At 36.1% G+C, this 9,254-nt stretch overlaps 1 protein-coding gene across 2 annotated transcripts in view; it reads left to right on the forward strand.

The window, feature by feature from the left end:
- The first annotated feature begins 1,085 nt into the window (after positions 1–1,085).
- Positions 1,086–9,254, forward strand: part of LOC110028825 (E3 ubiquitin-protein ligase SINAT5-like) — a 20,124-nt gene continuing 11,955 nt past the window's right edge. The window contains exons 1-2 of one of the 2 annotated variants that reach the window (XM_020730829.1): positions 1,086–1,216; positions 2,644–2,682. The gene's annotated coding sequence lies outside the window, so the exon portion shown is untranslated. The remainder of the gene's footprint in view (positions 1,217–2,643; positions 2,683–9,254) is intronic. The other variant, XM_020730830.1, reaches the window with a different exon arrangement.

Here is a 9,254-nt window from a genome sequence, read left to right on the forward strand (position 1 = left end):
GATGCTATATATATATATCTGTTTTAATAATAAAGTTGATATTATATAAAATGTGATTATGATAATTAATCCCTGCTTTTCTTTTAAATTGTAGCATGAATCATCCGGGGGACATTTGATTGTGTGAAATATGAAGCAATTTGCAACATCTTATTATTTTGTTGTTGGGGGCTTTAAAACCCCTTAAAATTATTTTATATCATATTATTTAGGATGTGTTTGGGGCAGCTTGACAATTTATCCTGAAACGAGTCCAGCGGGTCGATTGCGTTTTCAGATATGCGGGCAAAACACGCGATCCAAACGGTACTGCGGCGTTTTCAAAAACGCCTCCGCACTTATAAGCTTCCCCAAACGGACCCTTAGTTTTCACATATCAGTTTCGGAATAATATTATTTTTTATCCACAAGCAATCAAATGAGCCCTCATGCTAGCTTTTTATTTTGCTTTTGGATTTATTGATATATGATAATTAGAAAAAAAATTATATTGGTAAATAATATTGATAAAGTAAATTTATTTTAAAATATTAAAACAATTTTTAAATATTTTAAACATTTTAAAAATAAATTACTATAGTGAACCCCATTGCCACCATGCATGACTGGCAACTGTCTTCACAGCCTTCCTCTTTAATAAACAAGAATAATATGTTTTGAATATAACAATATTTTTGTCTCTTATCAGTTGTCATACGAAAAAATTAAAAATTAATTAAACCCTTAATTTCTATTATTACGTGCTTAACAAATAATTAATGTTTCATTAGCAAGGGCAAGGAAGTTATTTACTACAGACATTCAACATGCAAGCCTGCCACGTGTAGCCGTACGCATGCCCCTGCCAACAACTCTCATTAATGCTATTTCGTAATTAATGACTGTATGATTAACACTAATCTCCTCTGAAATCGCCTGATAAGATCCCGTAAATTATTCTGTAGTTTTGAAATTATTGAGAGAAAATTTCCCATGGTGGAGTGTTAGATCGCCGTACGTTGTGCTTTGCGATTGGTGTAAATAATGTAATAAACGCGTGGAATTTAGCTTAAAAAAAAATCGGTCCGATTTTTGCTTTTAGTTCACCTACGCTGCACCTCGGAAGCATTTCTCCGCTTTTACCTGTCAAGTAACAATGGAGAGAAGTTGGGTGCATTGTGATTGAGAAGGGAAAGAAGAGTTGATTGACATCAGCGTTTATTCCACGAATTGATCGGTATGAGTTTCTTTTTTTTCACCCAGTTTGTTTTTTTCTTCAGTATTGAATCGGATTAGGGTTTCTGCAATTTGATCTGATTGCGGGTGACGTTGTTTGATCTGCCCTGTTCTTGCAATGTTTTTGTTTGTTTCATTCAGATTTTGGTGTTTTTGGATGAATGTGGAGGAATTTCTTGTTTTATTTTGGAGGTGCCTGTTGATGTTTTTTATTTTTAATTTTGTCTTTTGTCTGTGACGTTTTTATGGACATTCGCATTTGTGAACTGCTGCAAGCTGATTTAATCAATGGCGTAGTAGGGCTTCCTAGCTGGCTGAGGGAGATAGCTGATAACTTGTACATGTCTAGTTTTTGTTTGGAGTGTTCTATTCTGTTGGCTTGTTTCTTCCTTAGCCGTGTTTGCGCCATGGAATTATCGCAACTCTGAGGGTTTTTTTTTTTTTTTGTTTTTTTGGCTGCAAGTAGAATTTAGTAAATCCTGTAACTCCGGACTTATTATGTGGATTAAGGATTTGTTTGAAGTAGCTTCGCCGTTCAACGAAGTTTCTTTAAATGCCACGTCTGCAGAACGGAGATGGCTGGCTGTTATTTAAAATGTTGAAAAATTGTTGTTCTTGCGAAACAATTTTGTGTGATGCTGCTTCACCAAAAAAAAAGCTTTTTCATGGGTCGACATTCACTGATATAGAACGAAGAGTCACAACCTTCTCAAAAAAAGCCTAAATTTTGAAAACTGTTTGATATGATTGATGTTATGCCCATTTAAATCCAAACAAACTGTTTTGTTGGGATTCAAGGATTTGAATGATTGGATGACATCTTATTATATATACTCATATCAACCCAAATTAGACTTGATGTGTGCTAGAAAATTCACGGCAGTAGAGTAATGGTTTCATCATTAGGAGAGAATCAGTGAGTGGGGTATTTTCTGTTGAATGCTGAACTGGTGGTAAGTGAGCTCTTTTGGGTTGCGTTTGTCTCTCCCTGCGTAGGAGATGAAGAATCTCATGTTGAGACTCCATCATTCTACGTACTCTATCTTCCAGAGAATGACCCAAGACACCTTGTTAGAGGGGTAATGTATTTTGGAGTAGGAGGATGCAGAGGCTTGATGACCTTGGCTTCGTGACTGTCTTCTGGAATGATGGGTGTTGGAGCGGGATGCTCTGTTTTTACAAGTGTTGCGCTTGGTGGCCATGCAACAATTCTTACAAGTATTTTAGTGATGGGAATGCTCTATTTCCCATAGACGACGCCAAACTGAGTGTCTACTGAATTCTCGTGCAATGCTATGACAATAATCCATTACTTTACTGTCGTGAATTTTCTAGCACGCATCAAGACTTATTAAATCATGCTTATATATGTTATTGATGTCGTGGGAAATTTAATGTTTAGTTTTTTTTTTCTTTTTGCTTTTGCAGATCGAGCATTGGAGATTTGGGACAATTTTGTTCATTCTGGTACTATGATAACATGAAATATTATACTTTGTGTAATTTTTTGTTTATTAAATCATTTTGCATCTTAGTTCTTTTACGTTTTTGTACTCTTTAGTTTTGTTTGCTATGTTATTTTGGCTATATTATACTTTCGAACTATATAGATATGTATATATTTATTTAATTATTTATGTTTATAATTTTCATTTTTGCATCTTTGGATATTATCATGCTTTACATTATTATGGGGGGTGTTTGGCTGCAAGTAGGATTTAGCGTTCTTAGGATTTAGTAAACCGATATATCATATATCCGTTAAATCCATCCTACTTTTGGATTTAGTAAATCCGGATTTAAGCCATATTGAAGACAAATTTGGGACCTTAAATTTGAAAATTCACAAATCCACAGAACTCCTGCATTTCATCGTTTGATTGGATTTAATAAATTCAGTAATAATCCATATTAAAAGTTGCTGCCAAACACCCGCTTAAAGCAGAGTGAACTTTTCACGAAAAAAAAAAACTTTGATTTCGTGCTAAAGGCCGGTAAAGGGTAACTTGTGATGAACTTGAGAAATAAAAAGAACATGTGACTACTATACCTGCTTATTTTTTTATATTTTTGTAAAACTTACTAATCTATTTGTTTATAGAAATATAAACATATCCCCTTCCGCACACATTCATTTGCTAATGGGCTTAATAGGATGTCATATTCTTGTGAGATTCATGCATTGTTTATGCTTTATTTTATCTCAATATCTTCAATGTGTGCACTAACTTTCTATCAATTTTACAATCTTACCGTAGCTTTTTTTAATTTATTTCAATACTTTCACATTATATGGAATACTACTTTTTTATTACACGGACATACATTATGTATGAGTGGATGAGTTAACCTAGGATAAATTCAACCACGTGTATGAGTGTTTATGTTTGTATTCAGGGTCTAGTTTGTTGTCTTTATTGGGCCATATGGTGGTTTGAAGTTTGAACCACAGTGATTTTTTGGCGACTTTTTATCATGATTGTTTGAGATCATCTGATCTGCCCCAGTCACATATGTAATACTTAATTCGAATGAATCACTAATTTGTTTCGGTATTTTTTGTTTTATCTTTGTTTTGGAGTGTCGAGAGGCACAAAGAAGTATTGGCAAGTAGAAAACAAGTGAATTTAAACTGAACAGCTGATAGACAGAGCATTAAGCCCTATGGCATGTGTTTTACTGCCTCATGTAAACTTTTATACATTTACCAACCTGTTTACCATGCCTCACTTTTTTTAATTTCTTTTGCAATTAAGGCCCTATTTGGGGCAGCTTATTAGGCTGCTGTGGCGTTTTGAAAGCGCCACCGATGTGTTTGGAAACTCCATTCGCATTGCGTTCTGGTGACGCTCCGGTACGCGCATTAGTATTTGTTAAGGGTCTTTCGACGCTCCCTAGACCCTGCGTCCTGCGTCCACGATTAGCGTTTAGGGAAATATTTCCTTCTGTGACCTTCTCAACTCTCCATCGCCCTCTCTCTCGCTGTCTCCCTCCCCGATCTTCACCCTCGCGTAGATTGAATCACTTGTAAGCTCCGGTGAGATCTGTTTACTCCGGCGAGGATATGCAAGTTTTTCGAGTATTTATCGTCTGATCTATTTTTTCTATCCCAAATTTTGGCAAATTTCAATTGATATAAAAGTAGGGTTTTCTTGTTGATGATTTTGTTGGATTATCTTGGAATGAATTGGGTAGTGTTGCACTTTCTTTCTAATAAAGCCGGGAAACATAGGAACTGTCCTGGATCTATTTGTGTTGATATGCAAACAAATTTATTCAAATGCATATTAATGTAGGTTAGTACATAGGAATTTTGTGGTATTTGGGTTATGAAGTTACCCCTTGTTTCTTATGCATTCACGTGCTGACACCGAGAGTTCATGGTGGAATGCCTGTGGCTAAAACGACTTGTTGTGTTGGTTCAAATCAATCGTTTTATTGCTTTCATGGTATTGTTGATGCTTCAACAGAGCTCATTTCATGAAAAAAGCACCGTTCAACAAATTTGATTATCAATACTGGGTCTCTAGATCTCAGCTGGTTCTAATTTCATTGTGTGGGAGGCATAGATCTAAGCTGGTTCTAATTTCAGTTGGGTCTAATTTTGTGTGATGTGTTTAATGAATTTGATTAGCTGAGTCTCTAAATTTCTTTGGGTCTAATTTCAGTTGCTTCTCAGTTGCTTCTCTAGAATTCTTTCTTTGGGGAATCTCAAGTATGATTATTATTATAAGACATTTACTTTGTGTTAACAACAATTGGTCATAAATGCATGGCTCCTTTTTACTTGGTATTAATATAAAACATTTACAATAAATGCATGGCTCCATTCTTTTGGTTATCCAAAGAAGATGAATGGAAAATTGGTAGTTATTATTAGTAGTTATTATTAGGCTGCGGCGTTAGGCTGCGGCGGCGTTTTGAAAAATGTCAAGCAAAAACCCTTGTATCATGGTTCCACTGTGTCTCGTGGTTGTTCTCTTTTTGTAGTTATTAAAATAATCTTGATGGGTTTAGAAGTCATGTTTCTTTTAAGGGTCGGTTTTGATGACTCCTTACAGTGTTTTAAGTGTTTCTCTTCTTTAACAAACTTTAATTGGTGGAGATTTTCATGGATTGAAAAATGCTAGTTATAGATATCCATTTCTTTTCTTTATGTTACAATTGAAAATTGCATTTCCTCCACCCTTTGGTTGTAACAGATGCTTTCTCCATTAGCTGCAGTTCATGGTTTCTCTATTTGCTGCAGTTTGATCTGAATTTGGTGCAATTCATGGTTCATGTATTTGCCCAAGTAGCTTGATCCGCAGCTTTTGGTTTTATGTATTTGATGCAGAAGTTTGCATTGGGTTCATGGTTTTCAAAGCTTCATTTTATTAATAAGGTTGCCAATTTGAGAAGTTCAATAATAGCATTTCATGGTTTTCAAAGCTTCATGATTTGGTGAAGTTTTTGCTGGGTCATTTCTGTTTAGCTGCAGTTTTTTTGATGGAATTTGCTGCAAGTTATATTGGTAATGCAATTAGCTGCAATTTCTGTGATGGAATTTGCTGCAGTTCATGTGATGCAACTTCTGTTTAGTTGAGGTACATATGTGAAGGGAGGAAACATATGAAAAATTGATTGTATAGAGGAAGTTCAGAGAATGTTGTAGTGTTCTCCGTTGAGATTCAAATCTATGTAACCTTAGACAAATGCATAATAAAACATATTCGATGTCTTACTGTGGATGTAGGCCTTTGACCGAACCACATAATTCTTTTGTGTTCTTATTTTTTTTTCAACAATTTTATGTTTCATTTATACTTCATTTGTGTTGAGCAGTTTATTGTATTTCTTCTTATTTTATTTGTATTTGATACTTACGAAGTGGTGAGCAATGTATTTTAATTTTATGTAATTGAACCGTAATATTTTGAGTCATATGTTTTATCTATTATTTTTCATAAACAGTTCTGTTGCAAATAGTTTAACCAAATAGGGGCAGAATGATCATTTATCCAACAACAACTCCCAGTAAGCTGTTTTGAATAAGCTGCACCAAACAAACAGCTAGCTTATTCTGATAATCTGCAGATTATCAGAATAATCTGCTTATCTGCAGATTATAAATAATCAACAGCTGCCCTAAATAGACCCTAAGTAATTTTGTATTGTTGACTTTTGAAGCAAAAAGTGATGACTTCAAGTTTTCAGTTCTGAATATTGTGTTTTTGTTATTGTGGTTATATTATTTTTAACTTGTGAGTGTGGCTTATTTTCTTAGAATTTGAGCTTGAAAGTTGAATGTAGTTAGGTTCCCTAGTCATCTAAAATGACCATCATCTAAAGAGGCAACTAGGACTGTCAAAAATGATCGTTCGCGAACAGCTCGTGTTTGGCTAATTAAATAGCTCTTGTTTGACACGTTCTTTAAGTAAAAAAATCGAACACAAGCAAATTTTTTAAGCTTGAATTATCGAAAGTCGAACACAAACAGCTCTTTGTTCGCTCGTGTTCGGCTTGTTTTAGCTTGAAATAAAAAAATCATATAATTATTTATATAATAATATATTATATATAGTTTTTATATAAAATATATTATATATATTTATATATAAGTTGAAATCATAACAGCTCGTATGGTAATGTGGTTATGTGTCTTCTCTTTAACGAGTCAATATCAAGCCGAACACCGGCCAAGCAAGAATAAAAATATCTAAATCGTGTCGAACATGAATACACTGTGCACGAGCTGATTGTGAACACGGGCAATTTTGAAGGATCTAAACACGAGCCAAGTCTGAGCTCGCTTAAGCTCGACTCATTTATGTTAGCGCTGGAGCCCGATCCAGTCCCGTCTCTCGTTTCGCAAAATGCCAACTCCCGCTCCCGCTCTTTCGATTGCGAAAGGTCGTGATCTCTCGTTCGGGCCTCCCGCCTCTTTAGTCGCGCGCCAAACGCTCATGTCTTTCTATGTTGTGAAGCGTAGCATCCTTTCGCTCCCTCCTGTTTGTAGTAAAAGGCTTCAGGCGGCTCTCCTTTAGTTTAGAAGTCACGGTTTGAGTTCTTTGGTTTCCTTGGGGCAGAGAAAGAGAAGTGCAAGAGGTAGTTCCTTGCGGCAGAAGGAAGAAGGAAGAAGGAAGAAGGAAGAAGAAGAAGATTGTTTTCCCTAGGCTTCTTCTTGGTGGCTTGTGGCAGAAGAGAAGTTGGGTTTATTTCTCTTGTAAGTTTATCTTCTTCAGTGTATCTCTGTGTAGAGTTTTTTCGGTGTATCTCGGTGTAGAGAGAGAAAAAGAGAGAACAACGAAGTGAGAGATTCCTCTTGTAAGTCGTGGTAATCGACTGATGTAAATTCTTCAATTAGTAAAATCCTCTGCAACTCCGTGGACGTAGGCAATTTGTCGAACTACGTAAATCTGTGTTTCTTTTTGGTGTGATTTTTTTCGTTCTATTTTTCGCTTTGTCTATCGTTCTCATGTTTGATTTATATATATACTACAACAACTGGTGTATATATCTATAGATCTCACAACAACAATATTGACATTAGAGTTTTGTTCGACTCTGAGGAAGAATGATGGCTGCAGATGAAGTGAAAGTTTCAAGGATCGAGAAATTTGATGACACAGATTTTAGTTATTGGAGGATGCACATAGAGGATTATCTTTATGGGAAGAAATTTTATCTTCCGTTATTGGAGAAAAACTTGAAAGAATGGATGAGGTTGAATGAAATTTGTTCGATCGACAAATTCTGAGGGTTATTCGATTGACCTTATCGAGGTCCGTTGCACACAACGTCGTCAACGAGAGGACGACAGTAGATCTCATGGGAGCTTTATTAGGTTTGTATGAAAAGTCATCGGCGAATAACAATGTGTACTTGATGAAGAAGTTATTCAACTTGAAGATGGTAGAAGATGTTTCTGTTGCTCAACACTTGAATGATTTCAATATTTTTACAAATCAATTGTTGTCTGTTGAAATTGATTTTGATGATGAGATAAGTGCGCTGACATCGTTATCAAATAGTTGGGAAGCCATGAGGATGATAGTTAACAGTTCTGCAGGTAAATCTAAACTGAAATGTGATGATATTCGTGATTTGATTTTGGCTGAGGAGGTTTGTAGGGAAGATTATGGCGAGATCTCATGTTCGAGTTTAGCTCTGAATGTTGATTTCATAGGGAAATTGTATGACAGGAATTCAAATAAAGGGAGATCAAAATCAAAGTCTGGTCAGCAGACAACTTGCTGGAATTTTGCAAGGCTGGTCACATAAAATAGAAATTGCAGAAATCCCAATAATATGAAGAATGATAGCACAAATGTGGTATCTGAAGAATTACAGGATGCACTATTGCCGGCAGTTCATAGTTCTGGTGATGATGGAAGTGAAGAGGAAAGTGAGTCCGGCGCACCCATTCCTATTGTTCCACAGACAGATGTTAGAGAACGAAAGTTACGAAGAAATCTTGCAATATGAAAGTTCGAGCAAGTGAGAACTGACAGAACTTCCACCAGGAAAGAAGACATTACAGAACAAATGAGTGTACCAGGAGAAGACTGAGCATGATGACAGTAAGAGATACAAGACTAAACTTGTTGAAAAAGGCTTTCAGCAGATGCAGGATATTGCCCATGCAATGAGAGTTGTAAGCAGAGACAAAAGTAATTTAGGAAATAGCTTGGAGGTGCAAGGCTATTTGGACTCTGCTGATATGTTGACTGAGGGTGTTACTCTTGAGAAACTGAAGTTGTGTACAACTTCAGTTGGTCTTCTGGAGTGAAGAAAAAACTTTGAGTTGCAGAGGTGAATGATTCAAGTTGGAGGATTCATAGTGGAGAATTCATGGTGGAGGATTCAAGTTGGAGGATTCATAGTGGAGGATTCGTGTTTGAAGAAAAAGTGCGACACCGCTAGTGGAGGATATCAGTTCAATGAAGAAGACGTTGTTGCTTGTGTATCGGTCTCCATGTGGGAGATTGTTAGCGCTGGAGCCCGATCCAGTCCTGCCTCCCGTTTCATGAAACAGCGCCAACTCACGCTCCTGCTCT

Source organism: Phalaenopsis equestris, unplaced genomic scaffold, assembly GCF_001263595.1.
Source record: "Phalaenopsis equestris unplaced genomic scaffold, ASM126359v1 Scaffold000531, whole genome shotgun sequence".
Classification (NCBI taxonomy): Eukaryota; Viridiplantae; Streptophyta; class Magnoliopsida; order Asparagales; family Orchidaceae; genus Phalaenopsis; species Phalaenopsis equestris.